Below are 14,378 nucleotides of genomic sequence, written 5' to 3'. Positions count from 1 at the left end.
AGTTGTAATGCTTTAGTATTGAAGCTGTCAGAAGAAAACCTGAAAAAAAAGTTTATTGACTTTATAATTCCTCTTGTTAAAGTATTTCCCGCCTATTTTCCCCATTCCCATGCCATGAACTATGTCTTGCCCAACAGGTTAAAGATTTGGCCAAGGGCTCAAGAACAGCACATATCTTCCGGTTGGCGTGCGGGGGAGGGCCCGACATGCTGACGCGTAAAATGATGCACAATGACATTGGGCGTGCGTCCCGAGGTCATCGCGCGTCATCTTGATATTTCTTTTGGCGGGCGTGTGCCAGAGGCGGCTGCGTGCTCAATGAAATGTCAACGGCCTACTAAGGCCATTAAAAAAGTAATTAAACTAGTTAAGAACGCTGCCCATCCAACCGTAAAGTTGGCGGGCAGGCGAATAGCCCAAGCGACCTTCGCTTTTTTCAGGAAACCTCATCCACGGGTGGGATGAGGTTTCCTGAAGCTTTTATAAAATCAATAAATAAATTTTCCCAGCTTCACAAACATGTCCCAGTTCATGTGACATGAGGGGACATGTTTAAAAATTTTTTTACTTCATTTATTAAAAAGTTTTATAATCCATTCAATCTCCCTGAGGTAGCTCCCTGCCTCAGGGAGATTGTTGCGTTCTGTCACGCGCATGTCCCGACTCTCCCTCCTCCAGCTGCCCGCACAGGTAGCGCTGGGTGTTACTGGCCGCAGGTCACGTAAGGCCCGCCTGTGTAAAGTGAATTTGTGGTTGGAGGCCGATCGCTGTCGGCGGTCTATTCCCCGGCCGATTCCAGACCCACCGATCGCACCTGCCTGTCGATGTAAAAATCCTGCCCATATAATTGGCCATTAGTGGGCATGGAAGAGTGTCTGAGGTGGCTACGCCATTTACTTGCAATAATTTTTCTTCTTGCAAGGGGATTGGAGTACAAGAATAAGGGTTTGATACAATTGTACAAGGCTTTGGTGAGACTACATTTGGACAGTTCCTTGCAGTTTTCCTCACCATATTTAAGGAAGAATATAATTGCACTGGAGGCAGTACAGTGAATGTAGATTAGTTCCTGGGATGAAAGGGTTGTCCTATGATGGGAGGCTGAGTAAATTGGGCCTATATTCTCTGGAGTTTAAAACTGAAGAACGTGAGGTAATCTCATTGAAACATACAAGGCTCTGAAGGAGCTTGACAGGGTAGGCACTGAGAGGTTGTTACAGCTGCCTGAGGAATCTAGAACATGGGGGACACAGTCTCAAGATAAGGGGTCGATCAGTTACAACTGAGATGAGGAGAAATTTCTTCACTCAAAGGATTGTGAATATTTGGAATTCTCTGCTCCAGAGGGTTGTAGCTGTTCCATAAGGACTGTATTTAAGGCAGGAGAGCCCAAGATCAGCCATGGTCATATTAAATGGTGGAGCAGGCCATCTGGCCTACTCCTGCTCCTTTCTCTTATGTTCTGTGCAAAACTGTGGCCTGGGAATGCACAATGTAGGGAAGTACAAGCCCAACTTCTGCTGCTGTGTAGTGCAATATATCCATGTATGACTGCACTGTATCATCAGGCTGCCCAAAGCAGATTATACTAATAAAAACTATCAGCATGTGAAAATTATTTAGCTTTCCAATTTAATTTTACAAATAGGCTTTGCTTATCCTGCATCATCTTCTGTCACAGAGGCTCAAGTTACGCTATGAAGTATTAAGAATGTTTATTGCTTTATCTTAAATTCATCAGTCATTCAAGCCATTTATTTTAAATAAATGGTTCTTCTAAAGTAGCATAGAGGGAAATTTCAGATGAATATGTTTAATGTTTGTATGCTAGTTGCAGAACTTAAGGTCCAAATATAGACAGAAGGCCCTTGACCCTTCTATGACCTAATCACTAAAATAGTTCCTGTCTTGAATCACTACCTCTCCAATTTAATATGGTGATGGAACCATGATATATGGGTTAGGTTGGAGAATTTGGTGGAGTAAGGTGTTCCTCTTAGTTGCACATTGTGGTCTTGTAGATATTAGGACCTCAGAGTGCTTAAGGGTAGTTGCTAATGCAATTTCCATGGTACTGTTGCTTACTATTAGTCCATAAATAGCATATTATGTTGCACAATTTAATGTTCCCCTCCCCACCCCGGGAGCAGATTGGGAGGTGAGGCGGGGGGTTGAGGGGGGCATATGATCAGGTGGGAAGATGCAGGGTAGAGAACCCGTTGCCTTCCTGGCTCCCCCTAATTAAGTTAGAGGTGGGAAGGTTGAGGTCAGCCTTCCCACCCCTAGGCCAATTGAGCCCCTGAAATAGCCAATTGAGGGTCACTCAAGGGCATAATCCAACCACAGTGGGCGCCACACCACATGGGCAGCTCACCAGGTGTACACTGCAGGCTTGGGTGAGCCCTTCTGATTGGGCACTTTGCATCCATGGAGGGCCCCACCGGTGACAAGGGGTACTCCCATCTGACCTCCACACTGATCAGTCCCAGCGATGCCTCCAGGAGCAGTGGCCACTGCTAGGACCAGAAGGATAAATGGAGACCTGGAGGAGAGGTGAGCACAGATAGGCCCCTGGCAAGGAGGTGTGCTTTTTCACTTGCAAAAGCCCAATAACCGCAAGGCTGACTGCCTGATTGCCACTTAATTTTGTTGGGACTCACAAAATTGGCCACAGTGGGGTTGCTGACTCTCCAGTCAGTGGGTGCGGGGGGTGGTGGGTTATGGTTCCCTACCAGCGTATCTGAGGGTGGGGGGGGCATGTAAAATAAAATGCCTTCCTGCCCACTCCCAAACTGTCCCCTATGGTCAGGTAAGGCATCAGCCAGCCTGCCCCCCCAATCAGGCCTATTGAGGCCCTTAAGATACCATTTAGAGGCCACTTAAGGGCTTCATTCCGTTTCTGCAGCCATAAGGTGGCAGGCAGGGGAAGGCGGAAGGAAAGTGGCTAGCCCGCTGCTTTCCCAACTTGAGTAAAAGGTGGAGTGGTGTCCACTTTGGGCGGCCCCCTGTGCCCATCAAGGGAACTCCCCAAGATGGTACTGCCCCCCTGTGCAAGTCCCCACCCTCTTGAACCTTTCCCCCCTCACTAGGGTCCCTGATAAAAGCCCAGAATCCATGAGCTTCACGGAACTCCCTTGTAGTCCCAGTAGCGACCGATACTGCATTCTGGCGCTGCTGGGACTACACAGCTGCCAGCCCACCTGAATGGTCAGCAGCTCTTGGGGATGAGACTTCCTGTCCCTGAGGGCCACAAGTCCACTCTCGCCTTGTTAAGGTCACTCCCAGAGTTTATCGCAGCGGGGCAGCCTTTTTAAGTTGGTGAGCTGGCAACCGACTTTTCTGTGGGGGTGGGGGTGAGGGGCCAGGGGGTGGGGAGGTGAGGGGCGGGTGGCGGTGACATTAAATTCAGTCCAGCATGTGTGTTTATTCATTCATTCATTTGTGCTCTGCCCAAAGGCAGCTCCTTGGCTCATTGTCTGCCAATGCTTAATCCTGAGCTGTTCTTCTTGGCAGTTTTTGTCGATTGTGATTTGCCATTGCTCTCTCGCAGGGGCAAGACTAAGAGGCAGGCCCAAAGGACAGGCTCCGGAATGGGAACTGAACCTGCACTGTTGCTAGCCAACCGAGCTAACCAACACTCACCACAGTGTGTGTGTGTACCAGTTATTAATATTAACCATGATGCAGAGCCTTGTTTGATTCACTTTTGTTTATGTTAGCTCCAGATTTTGTGAGGCTGATAACCTAATTAGATGATAAGCCCAAAACATGCTCATGGTGTCCTTGCACAAGGGTCGGGTGAAGCATGTTATAATCAATCAGCATTGACGCTTTCTCTACAATTGTCCAGCAGTCACAGTTTGGAAAAAGTGTCTTTTCTTATTAACAGGAAGAAAAATATTGACAAATATATTCTGTAGAATTTTCCATTTCTCTCTAGATATATGAATACTAAATGTCATTGCAAGGCCTTCTTCATTATAGGATTATCACTTCCATTTAATCCCCCTGATTTCCAGTGCTCAGAGTTGCATTCACTGGTTCAAATTACTGATTTTTTTTTTGAGAAGTATGGAACACGCTGCCTTTTGAAGTATATGCAAATTTCACTAAGCCTGAACAACTGAACCAATGCAATTGGCCTCCCAGGATTTATGGTAAATGAGACCAAGCTTTCACTCGTTTTTCTACTTACAATTTGCATAAATTTCACTCTCCCCAACTTTCTCTCAAGCTACTTTCATACTGGCCTTCATTCAGTTTCCATTTCAGGAGACCAGCATTTGTGAGCTGTTTACAACATTACATCTGCTTCTCTTTCCCAGCAATAGAATTATTTTTCAGGGGTCCATTCCCGATCCTTCTGCTGGGATGAGGGAGATGGATTTGGTAATGTAAACATCGGATGCTGGCTCACGGACGTCGATTTTCCTGGAAGCTGAGCAAAATGAGCAGTAGTTTAAATAGGACTTTAGGGGAGATTTCTGAGCCTATCCAGCACCAATTTGCATTGGTGGCTCTTCTAATCTGCTAAACTTTTTGCTGCCACACAGGAGAAACCAAGCAGTAAGTGTGGAAGATGATTGAAAATATGGCTTGAGGTCATGAGGAGGCTTTTGTAAGTGGGAAGAGGTGTAGCAATGTGAAGGGGATTAGGGAGGGATTTCCAGAAAATTGATTCAAGCTGACGGAGCAGATTTGGGTGGAGCAAATGCTTTAAAAGGCAGAATTGAAAAACGAAAGGGTGCAGGCTGGGATATAAGAATTGAGGAGTATTTCAGAGGCAGAACGGGGTGAGGAAGCTGTAAGAAATATGAAGATTTTGAATTCAATGCATCGGCACTGGAGTGGTCGTGGTGATTGACAAAAACAGAGGCAAGGGGCAGTATTTTCATACAGACTTCTAAGCCATGATGTCAGGATCAAATGGGGGTTCTAAGCCCGTACCTGCTGGGATCGAGACCGGCTGAGCAATCTTTATGGAGGAGGCCTCCTGATTGGCTGCCTCCAATCTTGCTGTTCCATTATGGATGACAGGCGGGCTCTCGATGTTGCTGACCCAAACAGAAAGCTGGTAGTTCTGGAGCCTCAGCAGCCCTACTGCTGCTGATGCAGGTTGTGAATCATGAGGGCACCTCAACATGGACATTTCCTCACAGGGATGGACATCATTGAATGAAAAACCGGGATCTAGGCCAGTATGTTAAGTGGGGTAATGGGGAAAACTCTGTTGGATTGGTCTCAGCCACGACAGAGATCTTTTACAAATGTAACCCCCCTCTTTGTGGCATGGAGCCTCTGATTCCAATAGCCTCTTGATCTGCCACATGGAGGCCACGTCCAGGGATGACCATCTCTGTCTGTAGTTGAGTGTTGCTCCACTCTGGACAAAGTGCCAGTGAGGCTGCAAAATTACCCAGAATTGGGGACTTAACAATGTCAATTGGCTGTCCACTTGTCTGGGGCAGGCATCTGATCCTTTTCCAAGCCTGAACATGGGAAAGGTCCCCTGCGACGTGAATCCATCAGGGAGTCGTCCTGAAATGTCTATTTTTTGGCCCCCTCACCACCTTAAAACTTGCCGTCATGGAGCTGGGAATATTCAGCCCATGGAGTCTGAGGAGGGCTGGCTGGTTTGAGATCCTGATCTGGCCTCAATACCATGCCCTGGCAGGCTTCAGGTGGAACATATTTACCCTAGGAGCAGTCTGCTACCTCTGGGCTGAAACAAAACCAAAAGGCCCAGAACCTGACGTGACTCAGATAATGATAGATAAAGGAGGAAGCCAAATTACAGAGGACGACATGTGGCAGGGGCCAGGTTATGAAAGTTCCATTCTTGGTCTTGCTCCAGCTCTTCATGTGTCTGTTGCTTGTTGGCAACTTTAGCAACCAGTGCGGGATCGGATTCCACGTGCATGATGATGCTAAAGTCAAAATATCTGCCACTACCCTTGAGTCCAAAGCCAGCTGTGTGCTATCAGATTGCTATCTGAATTTAAGTCATAGATGTTGGGCTAAGAATTCATTAAGGCCTGTTTTCGTGTGCACATTCTTTTTGAGGATGGCAGCATACAAACTTTGTGCTGCCTCTTCATTTGCATGTTTGTCACATTCGTGAGTGGGGCCCATGCTACTGCCTGCCTAAGTACTAGCAGGGAACGGAGCAGCGTACACTAGCATCACACGGTACAGCCAGCCTGCTCCTTTAAAAGACAGTCTGCTCCTCTTCCACTGCACTCAGAGGAAGGGAGCTGCTGCTGGCTGCCTGCGCAGACACTAGCTGCAAGCAGGAGCCTCACAAATGGAGCACCAGCTGAGAGAGGAGAGGGCTCCGAGCTTCAGATATGTGGCACTGGAAGCTTTCGTGCTGGAAGTTGACAAGAGGACAAGTGTCATCTTTCCACAGGGGACTAGAAGGCTTTCAATGCAAACTCTCAGGCAGCAATGGGAGCAGGTGGTCAGGGAGGACAATGCCTGCAATCTGGCCCAAGGACTAGAGGCAGTGTGGCAAGAGGTTCAATGACCTCTTTTGGATGGTCAAGGTCAGTGAAAGCATCTTCAAAGGACATACTGTACCCACTAACCGCCAACCTCCCACACTGCTCAGTGCATCACACTCAATGTGCCTTCTCATCACTCAATCATCAGCATTCCCTAGCAACCAGGACTTAGGACAATCATTGGGTACTCCACCTCATCCTCCCACATGTTCCAATGATTCCTGTCTCATGCTCAGTCTCCACTGCTTCCATATACCTCCAGTTATTTAGCTGTGCAGACACATCACCCAAGCTCAGGACAAGGTGGCGCATAACACCTGGAGTAAAGCAGAATCAGTGGGGACAAGGATACCTGCATCTCCTAATGCTTATGGAGTACCACATCCTGGGACTGGCTCCGACAGAGCGAGTGGCATCTGGCATCACTGAGACCATTGAGAATGATGGTATGTTCTTGTCTTATTCTCCATCTCAACTCCCACTTCACTCCCATCTTGCTTTCTGGCATGTTGTGCAAGGTTCTGATACAGTCACCCAAGAATGGCTACCTGCCCAAGCACAGGAGCTTCAGAAGGAGCTGCTGAAGATGTGCTGTTGAGAGGCGCTGTTACCTGATCTAACACTCAGCCACAGACACTGCATGTACCTAAGAGGCTGGTAAAAAATTGGGGTCAGCGTGTGGTGAGCCATCGGACAGGAGTGGGCAGCAGACAGACCAGGGGGAGAAGAATGGATATTCTGTCAGCTTACCAGACGGCAAGGTTGCAGACAAATTCCATGACAGGGTCTCAGATTATGGCTTCAGCGGAGTGACAGACAGGAGAATGCTGATGAGGATGCACACCAAGATGCTGGCTGCATTGGCAGGCCGGCCATACAGCCCCCTGCAACCGGCGAGCAGCAGCAGCAACATTTTCAGGTTAAGGAAGGACCTCAGTCCATCCAGTCTCTCTGCCTGTACTATTCCCTTGGCGCATTTCCAGTTGTGCGGGAAGTATGGAAGTGCCAGCAATAGTAGATAGAACCTGGTTAATTCCAGCTGCAGTCACTAAGAACGTTTTGTTTCGAAATGTTCTTTTACATTTTGCATTGGGTTACTGTTTTGTTAATGACATGTGACAGCTCTTTTTGTTGAATGTCAGGACTGCTCATGCACCGAACCGTAACAATAACACCAGTGAAGGTTCTTTTCATTTTCCGTTGTTACTAAATTTGAATATTTGTGTAATCCAAGATCTATGTACAATACCTAGTTTTGTCTACCCAAACCGCCTGGTTGCGTACCATATGGGTACTCGGGAAACATACAGTGATATTATAAAGGCAAACCTATTTAAAAGATACTAACCTATAAAAATGGTGTCTCCGCGCTCATTTATTAGGTGTACGCCTCCAATGCGGCAGGCAGGATGCTCAATACAAACCAGAAGTGTGCCAACCACCATATGTATTGGCAAAAGAATAGGCATCCAGGGCCTGTGTCTGCATGCTCCTCCTGGCTCCACGTGAAAATCGCAATTTGCTTCACACCTCCACTTCCTGATATCCTGATTGCTTCTATTCAGCTGCCTGATCACCCCACGATCTAGTTGCCCAATAGGCCCTGGTCCCAATCATCTGGCCGCACCCACCCCCGCCCTGGTCTTGGTTGCCCAACAACCTTCTCCTAGTTTGTGCCCCACTCACTCCCGATCAGCCTGTGATAACTTAATGATTGAATAGCCCGTTGAAATTGTATGACTTGTACAAGAAGAATGGGTAAGGTAATGGAGCCATGCTATTTACCATACAACTGTACCTTAACAGAGTCAATGTCTTCAGGTGACGGTTGAAAATAGGAGTAAATCTGAGGGAAATAAAACAATAAAGGAAATGCATCCGAGCCTTAAACTAGTGAAAGTTTAAATACCTCTGTGCCCAGGCATTTAATGAGTCAGATACAAAATCACTCAGTTCCTTATGCTAGAGCTAAACCATCTCTAATTACAGTATACTCTGTAAGTTCACAGTATGAACAAATGATGTTAATTTAGAACTGCTGTCAGCCATGACATGGGCTTTTTACGTAATATGGTAGAAATTGGCCTTAATTGTAAGAAAGAAAAATAACCTGTGAGATTAAAGACTTAATTTGGCTTGAGTGCCAACTATTCTTGTCCGCATAGATTGCTTGACTACTTACTTGTGTCACTGTGCTGAAATATAATACCAAGAAAAGAGGTCTACATAATAGCTTGAATCCATTTGCTGAAGGTAGGGAAAATAGTTGTCTACATTTTATTATCTACATTATTAAACAGATGGAGACAAAGCAAATGAACATTAGATTTGTAGTAGGTGCCAATAAATGCACATTTTCTCTAAGCTTCTTCCAACTTCACAAATTTGCAAAGTTTGATTTCTTGCATTCATTTCAAAGTAAATTGGCTTTGACTGGTGACATATTCAACAATTCAACAATTGAGTTGAGGGTGCTATCTTTGTCCTGCCAGCTGATAATTAGTCAGGTCAGTCAACCATATTAAATAATGAAGTCTGCATCAGAGAACTGCCAATTTATTTACTAAAATGTAGTATTGCCCTACTAAGGGAGGGTTACTGTATTTTTACCTCAACAACTTTGTTACACATTAATGGTGACTAAAGGTTAAAAATATAAGAGTTTCCTCAGGAGTCCCAGCACAGATCCAGAGATGAGGTGCAATCACTGACATCTCCACTCTGATAGAACAGACTGTAGCCCACCTGAAACAACACTTCTGCTATCGGTAGGTCTAAAGTTGTGCTGTAGTAGAGCACCCAGACAACCTCTAAAATTGTTCATTGTCTGCTATATATGCTGCACAATTTTGTCATCTCGAGGGGCCAACCCATTGAGACACCTACAGAGGAAGTGGAAAATGGATGGAAGGTTGAGCGGGTTGGGCCTTTATTATTAGAGTTTAGAAGAATGAGAGGTGATCTTATTGAAACATATAGATTCTGAGGGCGTTTGACAGGATAGATGCTAGGAGGATGTTTCCCCTCCTAGGGGAATCTAGAAGAGGGCACATGTTAAAATTAAGGGGTCTCCCATTTAAGACGGAGATGAGGAGGAATTTCTTCTCTCAGAGGGTCGTCAGTCTTTGGAATCCTCTTCCCCAGAGAGAAGTGAAGGCTGGGTCATTGGATATATTAAAGGCAGATTTAGACAGATTTTTGACCTATAAGGAGCTAATGGGGACCCAGCAGGGAAGTGAGTTAAAGTCACAATCAGATCAGCCATGATCTTATTGAATAGTGGAGCAGGCTCAATAAGCCAAATAGCCTACTCCTGTTTCTATTTCTTATGATCTTATAATTTTGTAAGTCACGATCCAAAGGTTGTGGGTTATTAATTGCTGAGTTGCTGCTTGCAACGATAGAAATGAGTGATGGTGCAATCTTCAATTGGAATTTCCTGTCAATGGGCTTGAGACTTCTGTTAAATTTGGAAAGAGGGAATAGAGAAAATGGTTAGTAGTTAGAGCCAATGGTATACTGCTGCAAAAGATTTAGTTTATTTCAAAGGCCAAAAATTGTTGGCAGAAAATTGTATTTCAGTCACTAAGGCAGCAGAACTTGACTTTCAGAAAAGATCAGAAGAATGTAAATTTACTAAGGTACATTTACTTAATAACTTAAAGGAAGGTAAAGTAGGGGAGTTTAGCAGCATAACATAAAAGACATTAAATATCTCACGGATTATAATTAAAAATCACAGAATAAACTTAAAGGTTGAAATAATGTAGCGAGAAAAACAGACCTATCAGTAATAATTTGCAGCAGTTTTCGGTTGAGTTCCCTGCTCTGCCTCACCTGACTTCCATGTAAGGATTATGAGCTTACTGCTTTTTGATGCTGTCACTTTTAATTACAGCAGTTACCATGACTACAGTTTTTCTCTGCTTTTTGAGCATACATAAGCAGTTTCTCTGCTGCTAACTATTTTCATGCCTTGTTTAAATTGCTGGTTTGATAATTCTAAGTTATGTAACCATTTCCAAACTAAAAAGCAAAACCATACAGAGATAAAAGCAAAGAACTGCGGATGCTGGAAATCCAAAACAAAAACAGAAACAGAAATACCTGGAAAAACTCAGCAGGTCTGGCAGCAAAACCATACGACTGAATGGCTGCTTCTGATCTTTGCGTTGTTAGCGTGGTCCGAGTTTAAGAACAGCTAACTTACAAAAGATTATCGAGATAGCCGGTATATTTCTTTCACTAGGTTACCACTTCACTGGTATTGGGTTATTCGTCAGTATTAGTGAGCGATGCCTATGAAAGATTTGGTTAAGTTTTTCAACCAGTTAGGCTGACTAATGGTAATGACACCAAACAGATTTCATTGCATGTAAATCATGCAGCACTTAATATGCCAAAGTCCACTCTGATTCTTACATGGTATCTCTCTATTTATGGCTTTCTTATTTCCTTTCATGTAACATGCACATTCTCTGTTTTATTCCATGAAGCCAGGTGGGAAGGATGGAGTTGGTGCCTAATCTTTACATATTTTATAAGCATTTATTTACAGAGATACACATTACAAATATGTACCTCCTCACCCACCCACCACAGATTCAGTCTGCTCCTATTTATAGGAACAAGTGAATCCCCAGTTAATGCCCACCACATACATACAATTAACTACACAATTAATGGACAACTAATATTCTCCACTGACGGATTTGGCGGCGGCCTTGTGAGTGAAAAGGGGTGTGGTGACTTGCTCTGCAGTCTTTCCCTTATTTAAACTAGGTACAAGGGAGTGCACCCCCAGCCTGGGGTCACTTTCTCTCCAAAGCAGCAGGTAAGTACCATGTTAGAAAGAATATTGGCAATGTTATCATGACCTGATATGTTTGAATTAAAGGGTTGGCTGAAGCTTTGCACATAGCCAACATGAGCTCGTGAAAACTACCCTGAGAAATTCTTCAGCATGCTAGTATTGTACATTAGAGTACCACAAAGACACTGAATGCTAAATACCTGAAAATGACTATCTTTTCAAATGGAATGTGCATGCAAGAGGCAAGATATGCAAAATAATAGAAGTGTGTTAGGGATAAGCCAGGAGTCTACTTGACCATTGCCTCACTGAAAGGGAAACAGGTACATCATCTGTGGCATGTTGCCCTCACCCTGGTCTTATTTCCATGCCCAGAATCACTGATATGTGGACGATGGGCACTTTGCCTTCTGACTGGGAACTATGTCAATGCGCAGGTAAACATGTTCAACTATAGGCCCCAAGGATCTTTTGCAGTTGAAAAAAGAGGTGGCCTGCATCCTGCCTACAAATTTTTAAAAACTTTATCAACTAGCTCTTCTACATTTGATAGAGCCTGTATAAGAGCACACTCTGAGGCTGCCTTCAAGGCCCCTCCTTTAGTTCTTGCCCTATGCTCCATCTGCTGTGTATAGAAGTCATGGGCAGGATTTTCACCTCAAAATGGTGATGGGGTGTTGATTTTAAGTGCCCCTGCCGGGCCTGTTTGAGGTGGAGGGGGGAATGTGAAATAGGGTGCATGCCAACCCCACCACCTTCCTGCCCAGCCCCGAGCTCGGGTGGGAGGGCACCGAAGTCGGCAGCCTGCCCGCCATATTTAAATAAATTATCAAGGGTCAATTGAGCTTGCTAACAAGCCATTTGACCCCAATAATATGCTGCCTATGTCATAATATGCTTGGTGCGGGGAGTCAGATGGGATTGGGCAGGCCGTTTTTTGAAAAACCTTTTAAAAGGGCAGGAAGCAAGGGGCGTACTACATTTGGAGGATGCCCTTTGTGCATCAGGGGGCAGCCCCCCAAAGATGGTATCCCCCTTTTCTTCCTGCCCACCTTCTCTGTAAAACACACCAACTCGCATCCCTCCCTAAACTGCCCCAGCCCTCCCTGCCCAAGATCCTGGACTTGCCTCACTCTGGGATTCATTGGGCCTTCTTCTTGGGCTTGAGTGCAATCCCGGCAGTGCCCACTAATGAGATCTTGGCGCTGCTGGGACAGGAGCTGCCAGCCAATCCAATTGGCTGGTAGCTCCCGAGGGCAGGACTTCCTCCTCAGTGAGGGGCCGAAGTCCCACCGACAGGGTATTTAGCCTGGCTGCAGTGCCTTATGGCTCCGGGGTGGGCTGGTGTAGAGCTAGTCGGCTCCACACTGACCCTGTTTCTGGGGATGGGGTGGGGTGGCGAGCCAACCGCCTCCTATAATAAGCTGCCTGGGCAGTTAGAGGTGGGGGGGCTAGACACCTGCAAGCACAGATGCCTTGCACTTAGGACTGGATGCTGGTGGATGGTGAGTAAGGAGTCTTAATTTAAAAAAAAATCTTTTTTGGAAAAATCTAATTTTGTTTGTAATTAGCATTTCACTGAAATCTACAGTTTAAATTCTGAAGTTTCCAGCCTAAAGCTGGATTTTAACAAGGTCTCCACTGTATGAGCAGTTGAGCTTAGTTAATTAAAGAAGCAGCTGCAACTGGTTCCTATGTAACTGGGTCAGCTAACCTTTGTCTTAGGAGCATGTAAAGCAAGCTAACCGAGTCCGACTTAGCATTTGAGGGAATACAATGCTGGGAGCTGGGTGATTGAGGGAGTTAAGGGAGGAAGCAAAGGAAATGCTCCTTTGCTCTTAGCATTTGATAACGTGAGAGCAGCAGAGGCCCTAAAGAGAGAGGGGAACCAGGCCCGAGACTAGAGTGGGACTGAGAACCAGTGCAAGGTGAGCAGCAGCCTTGGTAAGTAGGACCTGGTGAGTATTTCTACTGTCCAGTCTTTAAAGTAAAAATTGGGCTTTAGTTTAGATTAAGCAGTGTTTAAAGTAAAAGAACTAAGGTCCCTAGTATATATTTAATATTCCTTAACCTAGGGCAAGTAAAAGTAAAGAGAGAAATTTAAGGATAAGTCATGGCAGGGCAGTGCAACCAAGTGCAATGCACCTCCTGTGTGATGTGGGAAATCAGGAACACCTCCAGTCTCCAGGGCAACCACGAATGCAGGAAACACCTCTAGCTGCAGCTACTCAAAATCCATGTTTTGAAGCTCGAGCTGCGGCTGGAGTCATTGTGGAGCATCCACAAGGCTGAAATCTTCGTGGATGACATGTACGGTGAGGCGGTCACACCGCAGGTGAAGAGTGCACAGCAGAAAGGGAATGGGTGACCGCCAGACAGCTTTTACTCTTAGGCAGGTAGTGCAGGAGCCTCCTGGGTCCATCTCCCTCTCTAACAGGTTTTCCATTTTGGATACCTCTGGGGGAGATTGTTTCTCAGGGGAATGCAGCTAGATCCAAGTCCAAGTCCTCAGAAAAATCAGTCTGGGTAGAGCTAAGAAACAACAAGGGGTGGAAAGCATTAGTGGGTGTTGTCTTTCGGCCTCCAAATAGTAGCGGTAAGGTAGGAGACGGCATTAAACAGGAAAGTAGAGATGCATGTAACAAGGGTGCTACAGTAACCAAGGGTGACTTTAATCTACATATAGACTGGGCAAACCAAATTAGCAATAGTACTGTGGAGGATGAATGCCTGGACTGCGTACGAGTGGCTCAGCTGCATGAGGGGGTGGGGAGAATAAAGAGTGGGAGAGCAATAATGATAGGGGATTTCATTGTAAGGGGGACAGATGGACGTTTCTGCAGCTGCAGTCATGACACCAGGTCGGTATGTTGCCTCCCTGGTGTCAGGGTCAAGGATGTCACTGAGCAGCTGCAGGACATTCTGAAGGGGGAGGGTGACCAGCCAGCTGTGGCCACCTCGGGTTGGAGGAATGCTGTCTCTCTCTCTCTCTCTTACTGCAGTGGTAGGCTGCAGCTCCTTCCGTGCTGAAGAAACTCTTATTGGCCCTTCAGCTTCAAAAG

This window comes from Cetorhinus maximus, chromosome 6, assembly GCF_964194155.1.
Source record: "Cetorhinus maximus chromosome 6, sCetMax3.hap1.1, whole genome shotgun sequence".
NCBI classification, from domain to species: domain Eukaryota; kingdom Metazoa; phylum Chordata; class Chondrichthyes; order Lamniformes; family Cetorhinidae; genus Cetorhinus; species Cetorhinus maximus.
This window is presented reverse-complemented; position numbering follows the sequence as displayed.